Source organism: Heterodontus francisci, chromosome 6 (assembly GCF_036365525.1).
Source record: "Heterodontus francisci isolate sHetFra1 chromosome 6, sHetFra1.hap1, whole genome shotgun sequence".
Lineage (NCBI taxonomy): Eukaryota > Metazoa > Chordata > Chondrichthyes > Heterodontiformes > Heterodontidae > Heterodontus > Heterodontus francisci.
The window spans coordinates 5,114,284-5,135,098 of record NC_090376.1 but is presented as its reverse complement, the minus strand read 5'-3'; the positions used below and the strand labels follow the sequence as shown (position 1 = coordinate 5,135,098).

The 20,815-nt window shown below is 47.2% G+C and overlaps 1 pseudogene; it reads right to left on the bottom strand.

Annotated features, from left to right (window-relative positions):
• The window catches only part of LOC137371064 (neuronal acetylcholine receptor subunit alpha-10-like), a 44,123-nt pseudogene that overhangs the window by 13,740 nt on the left and 9,568 nt on the right, over nt 1–20,815 (bottom strand).

The following is a 20,815-nucleotide window of genomic DNA, read 5'->3' as shown; positions in this document are numbered from 1 at the left end:
TAAGTATAGTCAGGGGGTAGTGATAGGGGAAAGTATAGTCAGGGGGTAGTGATAGGGGAAAGTATAGTCAGGGGGTAGTGATAGGGGAAAGTATAGTCAGGGGGTAGTGATAGGGGAAAGTATAGTCAGAGGGGTAGTGATAGGGGTAAGTATAGTCAGGGGGTAGTGATAGGGGAAAGTATAGTCAGAGGGGTAGTGATAGGGGAAAGTATAGTCAGGGGGTAGTGATAGGGGAAAGTATAGTCAGAGGGGTAGTGATAGGGGTAAGTATAGTCAGGGGGTAGTGATAGGGGAAAGTATAGTCAGGCGGTAGTGATAGGGGAAAGTATAGTCAGAGGGGTAGTGATAGGGGTAAGTATAGTCAGGGGGTAGTGATAGGGGAAAGTATAGTCAGAGGGGTAGTGATAGGGGTAAGTATAGTCAGGGGGTAGTGATAGGGGAAAGTATAGTCAGGGGGTAGTGATAGGGGAAAGTATAGTCAGGGGGTAGTGATAGGGGAAAGTATAGTCAGGGGGTAGTGATAGGGGAAAGTATAGTCAGGGGGTAGTGATAGGGGAAAGTATAGTCAGAGGGGTAGTGATAGGGGTAAGTATAGTCAGGGGGTAGTGATAGGGGAAAGTATAGTCAGGGGGTAGTGATAGGGGAAAGTATAGTCAGAGGGGTAGTGATAGGGGTAAGTATAGTCAGGGGGTAGTGATAGGGGAAAGTATAGTCAGAGGGGTAGTGATAGGGGAAAGTATAGTCAGGGGGTAGTGATAGGGGAAAGTATAGTCAGAGGGGTAGTGATAGGGGTAAGTATAGTCAGGGGGTAGTGATAGGGGAAAGTATAGTCAGGGGGTAGTGATAGGGGAAAGTATAGTCAGGGGGTAGTGATAGGGGAAAGTATAGTCAGGGGGTAGTGATAGGGGAAAGTATAGTCAGAGGGGTAGTGATAGGGGTAAGTATAGTCAGGGGGTAGTGATAGGGGAAAGTATAGTCAGGGGGTAGTGATAGGGGAAAGTATAGTCAGGGGGTAGTGATAGGGGAAAGTATAGTCAGGGGGTAGTGATAGGGGAAAGTATAGTCAGAGGGGTAGTGATAGGGGAAAGTATAGTCAGGGGGTAGTGATAGGGGAAAGTATAGTCAGAGGGTAGTGATAGGGGAAAGTATAGTCAGGGGGTAGTGATAGGGGAAAGTATAGTCAGGGGGTAGTGATAGGGGAAAGTATAGTCAGGGGGTAGTGATAGGGGTAAGTATAGTCAGGGGGTAGTGATAGGGGAAAGTATAGTCAGGCGGTAGTGATAGGGGAAAGTATAGTCAGAGGGGTAGTGATAGGGGTAAGTATAGTCAGGGGGTAGTGATAGGGGAAAGTATAGTCAGAGGGGTAGTGATAGGGGTAAGTATAGTCAGGGGGTAGTGATAGGGGAAAGTATAGTCAGGGGGTAGTGATAGGGGAAAGTATAGTCAGGGGGTAGTGATAGGGGAAAGTATAGTCAGGGGGTAGTGATAGGGGAAAGTATAGTCAGAGGGGTAGTGATAGGGGTAAGTATAGTCAGGGGGTAGTGATAGGGGAAAGTATAGTCAGGGGGTAGTGATAGGGGAAAGTATAGTCAGGGGGTAGTGATAGGGGAAAGTATAGTCAGGGGGGTAGTGATAGGGGAAAGTATAGTCAGGGGGTAGTGATAGGGGAAAGTATAGTCAGAGGGGTAGTGATAGGGGTAAGTATAGTCAGGGGGTAGTGATAGGGGAAAGTATAGTCAGAGGGGTAGTGATAGGGGAAAGTATAGTCAGGGGGTAGTGATAGGGGAAAGTATAGTCAGAGGGGTAGTGATAGGGGTAAGTATAGTCAGGGGGTAGTGATAGGGGAAAGTATAGTCAGGCGGTAGTGATAGGGGAAAGTATAGTCAGAGGGGTAGTGATAGGGGTAAGTATAGTCAGGGGGTAGTGATAGGGGAAAGTATAGTCAGAGGGGTAGTGATAGGGGTAAGTATAGTCAGGGGGTAGTGATAGGGGAAAGTATAGTCAGGGGGTAGTGATAAGGGAAAGTATAGTCAGGGGGTAGTGATAGGGGAAAGTATAGTCAGGGGGTAGTGATAGGGGAAAGTATAGTCAGGGGGTAGTGATAGGGGAAAGTATAGTCAGAGGGGTAGTGATAGGGGTAAGTATAGTCAGGGGGTAGTGATAGGGGAAAGTATAGTCAGGGGGTAGTGATAGGGGAAAGTATAGTCAGAGGGGTAGTGATAGGGGTAAGTATAGTCAGGGGGTAGTGATAGGGGAACGTATAGTCAGAGGGGTAGTGATAGGGGAAAGTATAGTCAGGGGGTAGTGATAGGGGAAAGTATAGTCAGAGGGGTAGTGATAGGGGTAAGTATAGTCAGGCGGTAGTGATAGGGGAAAGTATAGTCAGAGGGGTAGTGATAGGGGTAAGTATAGTCAGGGGGTAGTGATAGGGGAAAGTATAGTCAGGGGGTAGTGATAGGGGAAAGTATAGTCAGGGGGTATTGATAGGGGAAAGTATAGTCAGGGGGGTAGTGATTGGGGAAAGTATAGTCAGGGGGTAGTGATAGGGGAAAGTATAGTCAGGCGGTAGTGATAGGGGAAAGTATAGTCAGAGGGGTAGTGATAGGGGTAAGTATAGTCAGGGGGTAGTGATAGGGGAAAGTATAGTCAGGGGGGTAGTGATTGGGGAAAGTATAGTCAGGGGGTAGTGATAGGGGAAAGTATAGTCAGGGGGTAGTGATAGGGGAAAGTATAGTCAGGGGGTAGTGATAGGGGAAAGTATAGTCAGGGGGGTAGTGATAGGGGAAAGTATAGTCAGGGGGGTAGTGATAGGGGAAAGTATAGTCAGGGGGTAGTGATAGGGGAAAGTATAGTCAGGGGGGTAGTGATAGGGGAAAGTATAGTCAGGGGGTAGTGATAGGGGAAAGTATAGTCAGGGGGTAGTGATAGGGGAAAGTATAGTCAGGGGGGTAGTGATAGGGGAAAGTATAGTCAGGGGGTAGTGATAGGGGAAAGTATAGTCAGGGGGGTAGTGATAGGGGAAAGTATGGTCAGGGGGTAGTGATAGGGGTAAGTATAGTCAGGGGGTAGTGATTGGGGAAAGTATAGTTAGGGGGTAGTGATAGGGGTAAGTATAGTCAGGGGGTAGTGATAGGGGTAAGTATAGTCAGGGGGTAGTGATAGGGAAAAGTATAGTCAGGGGGGTAGTGATAGGGGTAAGTATAGTCAGGGGGTAGTGATAGGGGAAAGTATAGTCAGGGGGTAGTGATAGGGGTAAGTATAGTCAGGGGGTAGTGATAGGGGAAAGTATAGTCAGAGGGGTAGTGATAGGGGTAAGTATAGTCAGGCGGTAGTGATAGGGGAAAGTATAGTCAGGGGGTATTGATAGGGGAAAGTATAGTCAGGGGGGTAGTGATTGGGGAAAGTATAGTCAGGGGGTAGTGATAGGGGAAAGTATAGTCAGGCGGTAGTGATAGGGGAAAGTATAGTCAGAGGGGTAGTGATAGGGGTAAGTATAGTCAGGGGGTAGTGATAGGGGAAAGTATAGTCAGGGGGGTAGTGATTGGGGAAAGTATAGTCAGGGGGTAGTGATAGGGGAAAGTATAGTCAGGGGGTAGTGATAGGGGAAAGTATAGTCAGGGGGTAGTGATAGGGGAAAGTATAGTCAGGGGGGTAGTGATAGGGGAAAGTATAGTCAGGGGGGTAGTGATAGGGGAAAGTATAGTCAGGGGGTAGTGATAGGGGAAAGTATAGTCAGGGGGGTAGTGATAGGGGAAAGTATAGTCAGGGGGTAGTGATAGGGGAAAGTATAGTCAGGGGGTAGTGATAGGGGAAAGTATAGTCAGGGGGGTAGTGATAGGGGAAAGTATAGTCAGGGGGTAGTGATAGGGGAAAGTATAGTCAGGGGGATAGTGATAGGGGAAAGTATGGTCAGGGGGTAGTGATAGGGGTAAGTATAGTCAGGGGGTAGTGATTGGGGAAAGTATAGTTAGGGGGTAGTGATAGGGGTAAGTATAGTCAGGGGGTAGTGATAGGGGTAAGTATAGTCAGGGGGTAGTGATAGGGAAAAGTATAGTCAGGGGGGTAGTGATAGGGGTAAGTATAGTCAGGGGGTAGTGATAGGGGAAAGTATAGTCAGGGGGTAGTGATAGGGGTAAGTATAGTCAGGGGGTAGTGATTGGGGAAAGTATAGTTAGGGGGTAGTGATAGGGGTAAGTATAGTCAGGGGGTAGTGATAGGGGAAAGTATAGTCAGGGGGTAGTGATAGGGGTAAGTATAGTCAGGGGGTAGTGATAGGGGAAAGTATAGTCAGGGGGTAGTGATAGGGGTAAGTATAGTCAGGGGGTAGTGATTGGGGAAAGTATAGTTAGGGGGTAGTGATAGGGGTAAGTATAGTCAGGGGGTAGTGATAGGGGAAAGTATAGTCAGGGGGTAGTGATAGGGGTAAGTATAGTCAGGGGGTAGTGATAGGGGTAAGTATAGTCAGGGGGTAGTGATAGGGGTAAGTATAGTCAGGGGGTAGTGATTGGGGAAAGTATAGTCAGGGGGTAGTGATAGGGGAAAGTATAGTCAGGGGGGTAGTGATAGGGGAAGGTATAGTCAGGGGGTAGTGATAGGGGAAGGTATAGTCAGGGGGTAGTGATTGGGGAAAGTATAGTCAGGGGGTAGTGATAGGGGAAAGTATAGTCAGGGGGGTAGTGATAGGGGAAGGTATAGTCAGGGGGTAGTGATAGGGGAAGGTATAGTCAGGGGGTAGTGATAGGGGAAAGTATAGTCAGGGGGTAGATACTGTTCTCTACAGCACCAATCAGGAGCTCTAGAGGTTGTGTTGCCTGACCAATACCAGGTTAAAGACATCTCCTTGCTGGAGACGAACTTGAAATGGGAGGGGGAGGATCCAGTTGTCATGGTCCATGTAGGGACTAACAACATAAGTATAATCAGGAATGCTGAGAGAGTTTGAGGAGTCAGGGTCCAAGTTAAAAAGAAGAACGTCAAAGATAATAATCTCTGGATTGTTCCCTGAGCCACGAGCTAATTAGCATCGGGATAAACAGATTAGATTATGAAATGTGTGGTTGAAGCAGTGTTTTGGGAGGCAGGGGTTTCACTCTCGGAGCCCTGGCACCAGTACTGGGGAAAGAGGGAGCTGTTCCATTGGGACAGGCTCCACTTAAACCAGGCTGGGACCAGTGTCTTGGAGAACTGAATTACTAGGGCAGTAGATCATACTTTATAGTAATAAAGAGGGAATCTGTGGATTCAGGAAATGGTAAATTCAACAGAAACACGAGAAATGACAAAGGTGTAGAGCATGGCAGCAGTTTGGGCAAGAATAAGCAGAAGAGTCAGGGACAGTGAGATTAACAAAGGTAATAGGGCATTAGTGTCTTAGTTGATGTCAGGGAAAAGTAGAAACATGTCAAAGCTAAAGGAATGAAGCATTTACAAATTAGATGAATTAATATCGCAGGTAGAAATTAATGGAGATATGGTTGCAAAGTGACCAGGGTTGGGAATTAAATATTCCAGAATACTTAACTTTTAGAAGAGATGGACAGAATGGAAAAGGACTGATGATAAAGGATGGGATGAACTCAGTAGAGAGAAAGGACTTTAGCTCAGAACAAAATCAAGAAGTAGATTTCAATTTGGGTTGAGCTAAAGAACAGCGAGGGATAGAAATCATTGGTGGGAGTTGTTTATAGGCTCCCCAAAAGTAGTTGAAGTTTAGGGCAGACTATAAATCAGGAAATCAGAGGCACATGTAATAAGAGCAATGCAGTAATCATGGGGCACTTTAATCTCCACATAGATTGGGTAAACCAAAGTTGTAGGAATAGTGTGGAGGAAGAGTTCATGGAATGTATTCAAGATAGTTTTCTAAATCGGTATGTCAAGGAGCCAACTAGGGAACAGGCTATTTTGGATCTAGTAATTTATAATGAGAAAGGGCTAGTTAATAACCTTATAATAAATGGGCCTTTAGAGAAGAGTGACTATAGTATAATAGATTTTATATTGAGTTTGAGAGTGATTTAGTTCAACCCAAAACTAGGGTCTTAAATCTAAACAAAGCAAGTTACATTGGCATGGGGTTGAGTTGGCTAAGGTAAATTGGAAACTACATTAAAAGATATGACAGTAGACAAGCAATGGCTAGCATTTAAAGAATTAATACATAATTTGTAAAAAATATATATTCCTTTAAGGCACAAAAACAGATTAGTAAGCCTGAGGATTGGGAGGATTTTAGAATTCAGCAAGGAGGACCAAGAAACTGAGAAGGAAAGAGAAAAGAGAATATGAGAATAGACAAGCAAGAGACATAAAAACAGATTGTAAACATTTCTAGAGGTATGTGAATAGGAAGAGATTAGTGCAAGTAAACGTGGGCCCACTAAGGCAGAGACAGGTGAAAAATTATAATGGGGAATAAGGAAATGGCAGAGATAGATCACGGTAGAAGACACAAAATTTCTGGAATTAATAGGGAACCATTCTAGTAAGAATAAGGAACTTAAATAAACCAGTAAAGGTAAATAAATAGTACTGAAGAAATTAATGGACTAAGTGGTGACAATTCCTTGGACCTGACGACTTGCATCCTGGTGTTAGGTGGGAAAGTAAACTGTGAGGAGGATGTCAAGAGGCTACAGAGGGATATAGAAAGATTGGGTGAGTGGACAAGAACATGGGCAGATGGAATATAATGTGGTGAAGTGTGAAATTATCCAGTTTGGTAGGAAAAATAAAAAACAATATTTTTTGAATGGTGAGACACTAGGAAATGTTTGCATTCAAAGGGGCCTGGGTGTCTTTGTACATGGTTTACAGAAAGTTAACAAGCAATTAGGAAGGACAATGGTATGTTAGCTGTTGTTACAATGGGATTGGTGTTTCAGAGTAAAGAAATCTTACTGCAATTATACAGGGCATGGTGAGACCACACCTGGAGTACTGTGTCCAGTTGTGGTCTCCTTACCTAAGGAAGGATACACTTGCCCTCGAGGGAGGGCGACAAAGATTCACTGGACTGATTCCTGGGATGAGGGGATTGTCCAATGAAGAGAGATTCAGTAGACTAGGTCAATATTCCCTGGTGTTTAGAGGAATGGGAGGTAATCTAATTGAAATGTATAACATTTTGAAAGGGGATTGTCAGGGTAGACCGAGAGGTTGTTTCCCCCCGGCTGGGGAATCTACAATGCAGGGGCACAGTCTCAGAATAAGGGGTCTGTCATTTAGGATCGAGACGAGGAGAAAGTTCTTCACTCAGAGGGCTGTGAATCTTTGAAATTCTTTACCACGGAGAGCTGTAGATGCTCAGTTGTTGAATATATTCAAGACTGAGGTCGTTAGATGTTTGGGAACTAAGGGAATTAAGGAATATGGGGATAGTGCGGGAAGGCGGAGTTGGGGTCGAAGATCAGACATGAGCTTGTTGATTAGCAGAGCAGGCTCGAGGGGCCGAGTGGCCGATTCCTGATCCTATTTCTTATTTGCTTATGTTCAGCTACAGCATATTCGATTCACAGCCTGTAAGATTACTTGTCCACTCAATATTAGTAAAGGAAAGACCTTGCATTTATATAGCGCCTTTCACAGTTGCATACAGCAAGATCCCACAACAGCAATGTGATAATGACCAGATAATCGGTTTAGTGATATTGGTTGAGGGATAAATATTGACCAGGACACCCACCGGGGAGAAATCACCTGCTCGTCTTTGAAATAGTGGCCATGGGATCTTTTAGTTCCACCTGAGAGAGAGGGGATCGGATTGTCCCAAATCCGGGTTGGTGCTCTTTACAGGAATTCCCAGACTTCCCCATGAGGTGATCATGGGATGACACCACTGGAAGTGCAGACCCTGGGCAGGCACTGAGGGGCCACAGGGAGATGTGCTTATTGGAATCTGATGGGAGGATGGTTACCATGGATATAAATTCATGGTCACTGGTGGTTATGGGCTGGTTGCCATGACTTGGAATCCAAGGGCTGTGATTTGTGCGCTGGGTTCTGCAAACATTTTGTGTTATAGTTCCCCATGTGCCTGTTTTGCCACATTTAATAATAACTGTTTGATAGTGAGGACTGTTCCTGTCAATTCTCATTAATAACACTCACTGTTTGTACTGTGGAACCCTCGGTCTGTGAAATCACAACAAGAGTGAAATCCTCTTACGTTTGGTGAGGGTAATCAGATGGAGTTCAGTGTCGATGCCGCTGTCTCCCAGTCTGATATCGTCCGAGCCCAGTCCCTCAAAATTGCAGGAATCAGCACTTCATTCTCATGTTCAAAACGTGACCTGGGATTTTTATCCACCTGACAGGGAAGAAAAAGCCTTGGCTTAACACCTCACCTGAGAGACATCACCTCCAACAGTGCAGCACCGGCACAGTGGTTAGCACCGCAGCCTCACAGCTCCAGCGACCCGGGTTCAATTCTGGGTACTGCCTGTGTGGAGTTTGCAAGTTCTCCCTGTGTCTGCGTGGGTTTCCTCCGGGTGCTCCTGTTTCCTCCCACCACCAAAATAACTTGCAGGTTGATAGGTAAATTGGCCATTATAAATTGCCCCTAGTATAGGTAGGTGGTAGGGAAATATAGGGACAGGTGGGGATGTGGTAGGAATATGGGATTAGTGTAGGATTAGTATAAATGGGTGGCTGATGGTCAGCACAGACTTGGTGGGCCGAAGGGCCTGTTTCAGTGCTGTATCTCCAAATAAATAAATAAGTACTGACTCTCCGACAGTGCAGCACTCCCTCAGTACTGACCCTCCGACAGTGCAGCACTCCCTCAGTCCTGACCCTCCAACAGTGCAGCACTCCCTCAGTCCTGACCCTCTGACAGTGCAGCGCTCCCTCAGTACTGACCCTCTGACAGTGCAGCGCTCCCTCAGTACTGACTCTCTGACAGTGCAGCACTCCCTCAGTACTGACCCTCTGACAGTGCAGCGCTCCCTCAGTACTGACCCTCCGACAGTGCAGTGCTCCCTCAGTCCTGACCCTCTGACAGTGCAGCACTCCCTCAGTCCTGACCCTCCGACAGTGCAGTGCTCCCTCAGTCCTGACCCTCTGACAGTGCAGCACTCCCTCAGTCCTGACCCTCCGACAGTGCAGTGCTCCCTCAGTCCTGACCCTCTGACAGTGCAGCACTCCCTCAGTCCTGACCCTCTGACAGTGCAGTGCTCCCTCAGTCCTGACCCTCTGACAGTGCAGCACTCCCTCAGTCCTGACCCTCTGACAGTGCAGCGCTCCCTCAATACTGACCCTCCGACAGTGCAGTGCTCCCTCAGTACTGCACAGGGTGTTTGGTCTAGATTATGTGCTGAAATGTCTGAAGTAGGTTTAAGCCTCTGACTGAGATAAGGGAGTACATTTGGGTTAAATTTAGTGTTTGTGGTCAGCCATGCTGTGAGCAGTTTTGTGTTTGTGAATGAGTGTGAGTGAGTTTTGGTAAATCTCTGATGAAGACTGATGCAATGTGCTGCCCTCCCTGGTCAAATATCCTGACTCTCAGGGCGGTGGGGGAGGGGGAATTGCTCTTCGTTAATGACGATAGAGGGACGTTAGCGAAACTGGGTCAGTTTCAGACCGGATTTGTTTTTCTTTTGCATTGAAATGAATTGGGGCCCGGTGGAAAACGGGTGAATTGACAGGAGTTGTGATTTGTGTTCCTGACAAACAGCAAATTCCTCGCCTCAATCTCCCCACTGACTTGGGACAATCAGTGACACCAGTTCCCCGGGGTTTAGACCCAACCCTGATGATAGGAGACTTTAAAACAAATGAGGAGATAAATTTTCAAACATTTGAATTTCTGTTATTTATAACGTCGAGATTTTCACACATCACCAGAACTCATTCCCATGCAAATTACAGTTTATAAAAAGCAGAATTTAGTATTTTTTTTGAGGCTGTAAATTTGTCTCCTCGTTCAACACCTTTGTGATTTGCAAGTAGGTGAATCAGAAAACACGGAACCAATTTCTAATCTTCAGCTCCCACAGCAAGACGGACACGAAGCTTCTTCCAGTTGGGATCTGGGAGCTGGAAACTGGGATCTGGTCACTCGCCTCGATTTTAAAATCCTCACACTAGTTTTCCAATCCCTCCAGGACCTCACCCTCCCTATCTCTGTAATCTCCTCCAGCCCCACAACCCTCCGAGATTTCCGCGCTCCTCTCATTCCAGACTCCCGAGCATCCCCAATTTTAATCACTCCACCATTGGCGACTGTGCCTTCAACTGCCTGGATCCCAAACTCCGGAATTCTCTCCCTAAAACTCTCCCTTTCTCTCTCCTCCTTTAAGACACTCTGTAAAACCTACCTCTTTGACCGAGCTTTTGATCACTTGTGCGAATATCTCCTTATGTGGCTCAGTGTCAAATTGTGTTTGATTACCCTCCTGTGAAGCACCTTGGGACGTTACTACATTAAAGGCGCTATATAAATGCAAATTGCTGTTGTTGGTGAAGGTGCTCCAATGCTAATGGAATGATGATATGGGGAGAGGATTGGGGGGTTTGTCTCGGAAGTGATGCTATTCCCACAATGTGGCTGCTTTCGGCCTCTGTGGGAACAGAAACCCTTGGAACTCTGGCTGCAGCAGGCGGACTCTCCAACCCGGGCGTGGGAGCCCCTGGGCACCCTGAGGGGCTGGGACTGTCAGCTTCCTAATTGAGGTTGACACTTGCATTTCTATAACTCCATTCACATCCTCAGGACATCACAAAGCACTTCACAGCCAATCACAGTTTTTTGACGTGTCCTCACTGTTGTAGTTTAGGAAATGCGGCAGTCAATTTTCACACACCAAGATCCCATAAACGGCAATGTGCTAATGAGCAGATGTTGGTTGAGGGATCGATATTGGCCCCAGGACATGGGGGGAGAGTTCCCCATCCCCTACCACCACTTCTTTCAATTGTTCAGTTGGATATTTTCCCTCCATATCAGATAGCAGCTGAGTGCTTTAGTTTAACATCTCACCTGGAAGACAACAGTTCAGCAATCATTCAGTACTGACTCTCTGACAGTGCAGCACTCCCTCACGACTGACCCTCCGACAGTGCAGCACCCCCTCAGTACTGATCCTCTGACAGTGCGGCACTCCCTCAGTACTGACCCTCTGATAGTGCAGCACTCCCTCAGTACTGACCCTCCGACAGTGGGGCTCTCCCTCAGTACTGACCCTCTGATAGTGCAGCACTCCCTCAGTACTGACCCTCCGACAGTGGGGCGCTCCCTCAGTACTGACCCTCCGACAGTGCAGTGCTCCCTCAGTACTGACCCTCCCATAGTGCAGCACTCCCTCAGTACTGACCCTCTGACAGTGCAGCACTCCCTCAGTACTGACCCTCCGACAGTGCAGTGCTCCCTCAGTACTGACCCTCCCACAGTGCAGTGCTCCCTCAGTACTGACCCTCCGACAGTGCAGTGCTCCCTCAGTACTGGCCCTCCCATAGTGCAACACTCCCTCAGTACTGACCCTCCGACAGTGCAGCGCTCCCTCAGTACTGACCCTCCAATAGTGCAGCACTCCCTCAGTACTGACCCTCCGACAGTGCAGCACTCCCTCAGTACTGACCCTCTGACAGTGCAGCGCTCCCTCAGTACTGACCCTCCGACAGTGCAGCCCTCCCTCAGTACTGACCCTCCTCCTGTGTCAGCCTCGATTATGGAGCTTATGTGCCTGGAGTGGAATTTGAACCCATGATGATCGGTCTCGGTGGTGAGAGTTATTCACTGAGCCACAGCTGACACAGTGAAACCCCATCAGTTAACAGCCAGACCTGCACAAGCTCCATGTTTGTGATGAGGTCCCATGTTGTTTATAATGTAATTGGATGGTGAAAGATTAATGGGGATAATCAGTCCCGGTGGACACAATGAGATGTAGAGGACCCAGACTTATTGAGAGAGCTAATTTGGATGTAACTCAGGCTGTTACAAGTAAATCTGTTTGTCCACACCGCCCTGTAAGGCTGAATGTTCAGAGGTAATGTAGTCATCTTTGTAGGAGATCTGTTACTGCATCAATTTTTCCATTCATTCATGGGATGTGGGCGTCACTGGCCAGGCCAGCATTTATTGCCCATCCCTAATTGTCCTTGAGAAGGTGGTGGGGAGCTGCCTTCTTGAACCGCTGCAGTCCATGTGGGGTAGGTATACCCACAGTGCTGTTAGGAAGGGAGTTCCAGGATTTTGACCCAGTGACAGTGAAGGAACGGCGATATAGTTCCAAGTCAGGATGGTGTGTGATTTGGAGGGGAACTTGCAGGTGGTGGTGTTCCTATGCATTTGCTGCCCTTGTCCTTCTGGTTGGTAGAGGTTGCGGGTTTGGAAGGTGCTATCGAAGGAGCCTTGGTGCGTTACTGCAGTGCATCTTGTAGATGGTACACACTGCTGCCACTGTACGTCGATGGTGGAGGGAGTGAATGTTTGTAGATGGGGTGCCAATCAAGCGGGCTGCTTTGTCCTGGATGGTGTTGAGCTTCTTGAGTGTTGTTGGAGCTGCACCCATCCAGGCAAGTGGAGAGTATTCCATCACACTCCGGAATTTTGCCTTGTCTGTGACGGACAGGCTTCGGGGAGCAGTCATAAAGTACGCGGCTTTAGGCAAGATTTTTAATACATAAATATCGCTCTACAAGATCACCTTTCACATACTTCCTTCTGAGGCTGAAAACCCCAGTTTTTTCCCATAACTTGGACCCCTTGAATGAGCTGAGTCATTCTCACATTTCCCCTCCAAACTGCTTCCAGCAGCAAATGTCATTGTTTGGCATCTCTCCCCTCTCCTTCTCCCTCCTACTCACTCCATCTCTCTTCCACTCTCCCTCCCCTACCCTCCTTTTCCCTCTCCCTCTCCTTCCTCCTCTCTCAGTCCCTCTCTCCAGCTCTGTCTCTCTTTCTCTTGTCTCATGTACCTGGGGAGTGATTCCCAGTTCCTGAGCTGGTGATGGGGGACAAGCTGAGCTCAGTGTCATGCCATGCGATAGGTTTATTTTCTCATGGAGGGAGAGCTGTTTCCAAACACCACAGTGCAAATCCAGCTGCTGTTTGTAAAGAGATATTTGGAGTTTAATTGTGTGTAGGGGCCCCAACAACCCCACTGCCTTGTGGGCGTCTCGGGAGAGACCAAGGCTAAGGGAGTAAACCCTAACAGAAAATCCGGAGCGGAACCCCGTAGGCGGTCATGTGTCACCTTTGGCATGTTTCCGGCAGTTCCTGCAGCCATACTGGTGCCAAACGTCGTGTCCTGCACTCCTTTGGACCCCACCAGAAAGGCCGAGAGGGGGGTTTTGACGACTGGGCAACTCTCAACCTCCATAAATTTGCCCAGGCATGCGCCATGGAGAGGTCACTCTATAGTTGCCTCACAGCGACTGATAGCCACTCCAGGCGCTGCTTCACAAACCACTGACCACCTCCAGGCGCGTATCCATTGTCTCTCGAGATAAGGAGGCCCAAAAGAAAATTGTGTCGTAGTGAGGCGTTACCTCTCAGGCCAGGATTGTTTTAAAGCTTCTTAAAAAAGCCTCTCTATGATCGCTTGCTTCACATTAATCCATGCAGGCTGTGTGTAAAACACACTCTCCTTGTTAATTATGGAGACACTGAGTGACAGGATGTCCATCATCTTCCTCCCAATCAGTACTTAAAGGCAGAATCCGCATAATTAAAAGACAAATAATGAAATTGTTTTTCTCTGTCAATGAGCAGCAAGATCCCATGTTGCTTCTTCAGTCTGGCCAAGGCACCAAATCCCAGCCAAGGTTGCGACATTTGACCCAAAGAGGGTTGACCTGGGTTGAAGCTCCTGGCTGCAATTCAGTTACTCCTGCTGGATTGTATTGGGCAAGGATTGGTTATGGTATATCAGGAAAATTTTGTTTTGATGTAAAATGTTAATGGCATAACAAATGGAGGGGTTGTGGAGCAACTCATGATTGTATTGAAGGAAACTGATCTCCCTTGCAATGTCGGTATTTTTTGGTGCTGTTTGAAACTGTTTGGCAATGGAATTTTTACAGATTTTTATGAATAAAGTATATTTTGGAAATAAAAAAAAAATATCAGGGTTTACACAAACACAGAGATACACAAACAAAGCCACGCATGTACACACGCAGTTACAAATACTCACATGCATGTTGGAGCCCCAATCACACAATCTTCCCCCCAATAATGAACAGCAAACACTCAGTCACAGTGTAACAGAGACTTTATTAGACGAACAACACATTTTGATCAATTTAGTGAGGGCTGGTGCTCAACTGTATCACAGACTCAACTAGGATACTTCAACTTGGAAAATCCGGCCACATTTTGAACTGTCTGCCTCGTCTCCTGTGACTCAGTGACCAATCTCTTCACTTCCTATTTTGTAGATAGTTGCAGTTTTTTTCCCCCACTGTTTTCCCTCATGGGGGTGTCGGGGAGGGAGAGAGTGAAGGAATAGAAAGGAAATTGGAGCTGACAGTGTCTAATATTCCTCCTGCCATTCCACCGTTCCGTAGGGAGAGATTGGATTCTCTCTGTTTCCACACAAGCTTCCTTACAAGATTCTGCTCAAGGGACGATTAGCAAAAATTAAAGCATGCGGACTTGGAGGTAACCTCGTGATGTGTGGGTAATTGGATGTGAGGGAGGAGACAGAGAGTAGGATTAAAGGGAACATTCTCTAGTTGGTGGGACTTGACGAGTGGTGATCTGTACCGAGGTCTCGGATTTTCACCGTTTTTATGAATGACTTGGATGAAGGAATAGAGGGTTAGATATCCAAGTTTGCAGATGACATAAAATTAGGAGGGACAGCGAGTTGTGTGGCCAGGAGCAGCAAGTTACAAAGAGACATTATTCGATGAAGTCAGTGGATAAAACTATGGTAGATGGACCTCAATGAGGAGAAGGTGAAGTCATCCACTTTGGATCCAAGACACAAAATCCAGACTGGCCCGTGATTTTACATTTGTAATGATGGTGAAACTGTCAGTGTTCGGCGTCATTACCGTGTGAAACTAACAGCAATTTCTGGTACCTGCACAGCTAAATGTGAAAGTTTGTGTCAGTGATTCTCTGCTCTGCCACAGGATGTGTCTTTCAAGTCCTCACAGACAGCAATCTTTAGAAATCACTGAACTGATGTGAGCTTCCCTTTTATGCTGCAATATTACAGTAAACAAAAACCTTTTAATGGTGTACTAAATCATAACTACTGCTGAGTAACCTCTCTGACCCTGAAAATCTAATTTTTTTTTTTGATATGTGGAATGTCAAATTTCTTCAATAGGGTTACAATTCCATTGGGTTTTAATCAATTTTTTTTTCGAGTTTGTAATATTTTAGCTTCTACCTTATTCCCATGTGTATGCCCCAATTTTTATTTCATTTTACTTCCTGGTTTGCCATCTGTGAGAATTCTTCAATGTGAGTGGCTGCTTAGCCTGCTTCATGACATCACTGTTACTGAATATCAGGAGATCCCCTTGACCTGATGCCAGGAACGGGGAAATCCATAACACCGAGATTGCGGGATCTTTCTGGTGGGCAGCTTTCCTCGAGGTCGGTACCGAGTGCAGTCATTTTGCCACAGACCACAAAATCTGGGCCAATATTTTCTCAATGGTGAGAGACTAGGAGCCGTGAGAAACAAAGAAATGGGTGTCCAGGTACACAGATCAGTAAAAGTTAATGCATGGATACAGAAAGTAATTAATAAAGCTCATGGGATGTTGGCCTTTATGTCAATGGGGGGGGGGGGGGGGTGGAAAGTGATGTTACAGTTTGGAGAAATCTCTGGTCAGACTCTATCTGGAGTAAGTGTGTTTCGTTGTGGGCCCCGCCCCTCAGGGAGGATATACTGGCTGTGGAGGGGGTGCAGTGTAGATTCAGCAGAATGATAACAGGGCTAAAAGGGTTAAATTACAAGGCCAGGTTGCACAGACTTGGCCTGTATTCTCTTGCGTTTAGAAGATTAAGGGGTGATGTAATTGAGGAGTTTAAGATGATTGAAGGTTTCGATAGAGAAAAACTATTTCCTCTGGTGGGGAGGGGAGTCCAGAACAAAGGGGGCAGAACCTTAAAATTCGAGCTAGGCCATTCAGGGATGATGTCAGGAAGCACTTCTTCACACAAAGGGGAGTGGAAATCTGGAACTCGCTCCCCCCCAAAAAAAACTGTGGATGATGGGGGACAATTGGGGCTTTGTTGGGTAAGGGGGGGATTAAAGATAGGGAGCCAAGGTGGGTAAATAGAGCTGAGGTGCTGGTCAGCTGTGATCTAATTGACATCAATGCAAAGTGGGCATTAGTATAAAACAGGAGACAGGAGGGTGGTTCTGAATTGCCCCTTTCACACACTACTGCCCAAACCAGTTTGAGATTCGTCAAGTTAGACAGTTAGACAAGTTGTGTGCCTTTCTTAACTTTGTGTTTGTGTGAGATCAAGTTGTTGAGAGTTTTTAAAAATTCTTTCGTGGGATGCAGGTGTCACTGGCTAGGCCAGAATTTATTGCCCATCCCTAATTGCCCTTGAACTGAGTGGCTTGATAGGCCATTTCAGAGGGCAGTTAAGAGTCAACCTGGAGTCACATGTAGGCCAGACCAGGTGAGGACGGCAGATTTCCTTCTCTAAAGGACTGAACCAGATGAGTTTTTAACGACAATCAATAATAGTTTCATGGCACCATTACTGAGACTAGCTTTCAATTCTAGATTTTTATTAACTAATTGAATTTAAATTCCACCAGCTGCCGTGGCGGGATTTGAACCCGTGTCCCAGAGCATTTGCTTGGGCCTCTGGAGTACTAGTTCAGTGACATTACCACTACGCCATCATAACTTCCTTGTTTTTGTACTCTGCCTGTTTATAAAGCTCAGAATCCTGTATGATTGTTTAACCTGCTCAATAGCTGGGCTATTCAATGATGTTAATTTGCCAGCGTTCGAGGGTGTCATTGCTAAATTAGTCTCACGAAGACAGTAATCCCAGACACGATAGAAATCTAGTTCATTGTAAATTAGAGACAGAGTAAGCTTCCTTTACTGCTATTCAGTAACTCGGTCCATTAATTATTTGTTATCAATTGGTAGATAACCTGCCAAAAATGATCGATTTCTGTGTTAGTGTTTAATTCACTGCCACTTCTCTTCCTCGAAGAAGCTCTGCTCTTCTCTCCAACAGGATTTCCGTTTGTCTCTTTTACTTTGTTGCTTCCATTTCCCTCTTCATGTTGGTTCTGCACTTGTTTATAAACCGTCACGTCTCTAACTTCTTCCAGTTCTGATAAAAGGTCATCACCCTGAAACATTGAGCAGGATACTCCCTGGGGGCTTCAATATCCCACTGTCAGACTCAAATGGGGGTCAGAGCCCGTACTGTATGGGGAACAGAGGGGATTTGAGGAAAAATGTTTTCACCCAGAGGGTGTTTGGAATCTGGAACGCACTGCCTGATGGGGTGGTAGAGGCAGGAACCCTCACAACATTTAAGAAGTATTTAGATGGGCACTTGTAATGCCATAGCATACAAGGCTACGGGCCAAGTGCTGGAAAATGGGATTAGAATAGTTAGGTGCTTGAAGGCCGGCACAGACACGATGGACTGAAGGGCCTGTTTCTGTGCTGTATAAATCTATGACTCTATAACCGTAACAAAAACTCTTCAGATATTTCCTCAAACTTTTCTACTTTATTTTTTCTACTGCTCTTTTCTGTCTCTATTTGCATCTGTGTATCACGTATGCAGGCTAGCGTGGGCGTGTCCTGTATCTGTAGGTGTTAACCGAATTAGAGTTTAAGTTTAATAAATTTCAATTTTTCTTCTTTAAACCTAAGAAAGCTTGTTCGGGCTGGTTTCTTTGCTTTAGAATTGGAAAGTGGTGAACAAGGATTCACCAAGGGGTAGTTAAAAACACAGTGTGTTTAAAATTAAACCCGGTTAGGGTAAGACCAGGTGAAGGCTGAGAGGGAACCCTAGACACCTTTCTCACCTGGTCATAACAGCACCCAGGTCCCTCTGCTCCTGCACCCCCTTTACAATTGTGTCCTTTATTCTATATGTTCTTCCTACCAAAATGAATCACTTCACATTTCTCTGCACTGAACTTCATCTGCCACCTGTCTGCCCATTCCACCAACTTGTCTATGTCCTTTTGAAGTTCTACACTATCCTCCTCACAGTTCACAATGCTTCCAAGTTTCGTATCATCTGCAAACTTTGAAATCGTGCCCTATACACCAAGGTCTAGGTCATTAATATATGTCAGAAAGAGCAAGGGTCCCAACACTGACCCCTGGGGAACTCCACTACAAACCTTCCTCCAGACCGAAAAACATCCATTAACCACCACTCTTTGTTTCCTGTCACTCAGCCAATTTGTAACCATGTTGCTACCATCCCTTTTATTCCATGAGCTCTAAATTTATTCACAAGTCTGTTGTGTGGCACTGTATCAAATGCCTTACGGAAGTTTATGTAAACCACATCATCTGCATTGCCCTGATCAATCCTCTCTGTGTTTGAATCCCACTTCAGAGAATTGAGCTTGTAATCTCAGCTGACACTCCCAATGACAGTACTGAGGGCTGCATTGTCGGAGGGTCAGTACTGAGGGAGTGCTGCACTGTCGGAGCGTCAGTACTGAGGGAGCTTTGCATTGTCGGAGGGTCAGTACTGAGGGAGTGCTGCACTGTCGGAGGGTCAGTACTGAGGGAGCGCTGCACTGTCGGAGGGTCAGTACTGAGGGAGCGCTGCACTGTCGGAGGATCAGTATTGAGGGAGTGCTGCACTGTCGGAGGATCAGTACTGAGGGAGTGCTACACTGTCGGAGGGTCAGTACTGAGGGAGCGCTACACTGTCGGAGGGTCAGTACTGAGGGAGCGCTGCACTGTCGGAGGGTCAGTACTGAGGGAGCGCTGCACTGTCGGAGGGTCAGTACTGAGGGAGTGCTGCACTGTCAGAGGGTCAGTACTGAGGGAATGCTGCACTGTCGGAGGGTCAGTACTGAGGGAGTGCTGCACTGTCGGAGGGTCAGTACTGAGGGAGTGCTGCACTGTCGGAGGGTCAGTACTGAGGGAGTGCTGCACTGTCGGAGGGTCAGTACTGAGGGAGTGCTGCACTGTCGGAGGGTCAGTACTGAGGGAGGGCTGCACTGTCAGAGGGTCAGTACTGAGGGAGTGCTGCACTGTCAGAGGGTCAGTACTGAGGTAGTGCTGCACTGTCAGAGGGTCAGTACTGAGGGAGTGCTGCACTGTCGGAGGGTCAGTACTGAGGGAATGCTGCACTGTCAGAGGATCAGTACTGAGGGAGTGCTGCACTGTCGGAGGGTCAGTACTGAGGGAGCACTGCACTGTCGGAGGATCAGTACTGAGGGAGTGCTGCACTGTCAGAGGGTCAGTACTGAGGGAATGCTGCACTGTCAGAGGGTCAGTACTGAGGGAATGCTGCACTGTCAGAGGGTCAGTACTGAGTGACCGCTGCACTGTCGGAGGGTCAGTACTGAGGGAGTGCTGCACTGTCAGAGGGTCAGTACTGAGGGAGTGCTGCACTGTCAGAGGATCAGTACTGAGGGAGCGCTGCACTGTCGGAGGGTTAGTACTGAGTGACCGCTGCACTGTCGGAGGGTCAGTACTGAGGGAGCGCAGCACTGTCGTAGGGTCAGTACTGAGGGAGTGCTGCACTGTCGGAGGGTCAGTACTGAGGGAGCGCAGCACTGTCGTAGGGTCAGTACTGAGGGAGTGCTGCACTGTCGGAGGGTCAGCACTGAGGGAGTGCTGCACTGTCAGAGGGTCAGTACTGAGGGAGTGCTGCACTGTTGCGGGTGTTTTCTTTCAGATGAGACATTAAATCAAGGCCTGTCTGCCCTCTGTGGTGGATGTAAAAGATCCCATGGTCACCATTTCGAAGAGGAGCTGGGGAGTTCTCTCTGGGGCCAATATTTAACCGTCAGTCAACATTAGTATAAACAGATGACCTGGTTATTATCACATTGCTGTTTTTGTGAACTTGCTGTGTGCAAATTGGCTGCTGCGATTCTTACATTACAACAGTGACTACATTTCAAAAAGTACTTTATTGACTGTAGAACTCTTTAGGACATCCCGAGTTTATTGAATGTGTGAGGTTTTCTGGGAGTGCCAGCCAGGAATTTGTGGTCAAGTCTCTGGATTGGAATTTGGTCCCACGACCATCTGTCTCAGAGGCCAGAGTGCTACCCAGTGAACCACAGCTGACCAAGCCGAAACGACGGGGATGTGGTGACTTACCGATTAGTGGCATGTCCTCCGATGGCGGAACAATCTCTGCCACCATCTGCTGGAAGAGGGTGAGAGCCAGTAGCAGTGATACCCAGCGAAACCTTTTCACCACAGTCTGCTGGCAGGTAGAAGCTCAGGGGAACCAGGGAGGAGATCATTAGGCAGGGCAGGAGCAGGTTGTACACGTAGAAGGATGACCGTCTCTGCATGCTGACAGTAAAGCTGATGTCTGGGGATAAGGTTCCAAGCAGCACCCATACAGGATGTCATTCTTCTTGGCGAGCATGCCCAGTAGCTCCCACTCCACCTGCTCCAATCTGCTGAGTTCCACCCTGTCCAAATCACTCTGGAGGTCAACCTGGTTCACGCTGTAGGTCCAGGAGCCAAAGGTCAAGGGGCACTGTTGGCCGTCGAATGGGAAGGAGGAGATGTCGACCTTGCAGGAGGTCCTGGTGATGACTGGAGAATCCCAGGTGACCTCCCCATTGTGCCTGACAACCACGTTCGTTTCCATTGAGCTGGTGAATCGATCATTGGCGCTGAAGGGAGATGGAAGGAGGGGGAG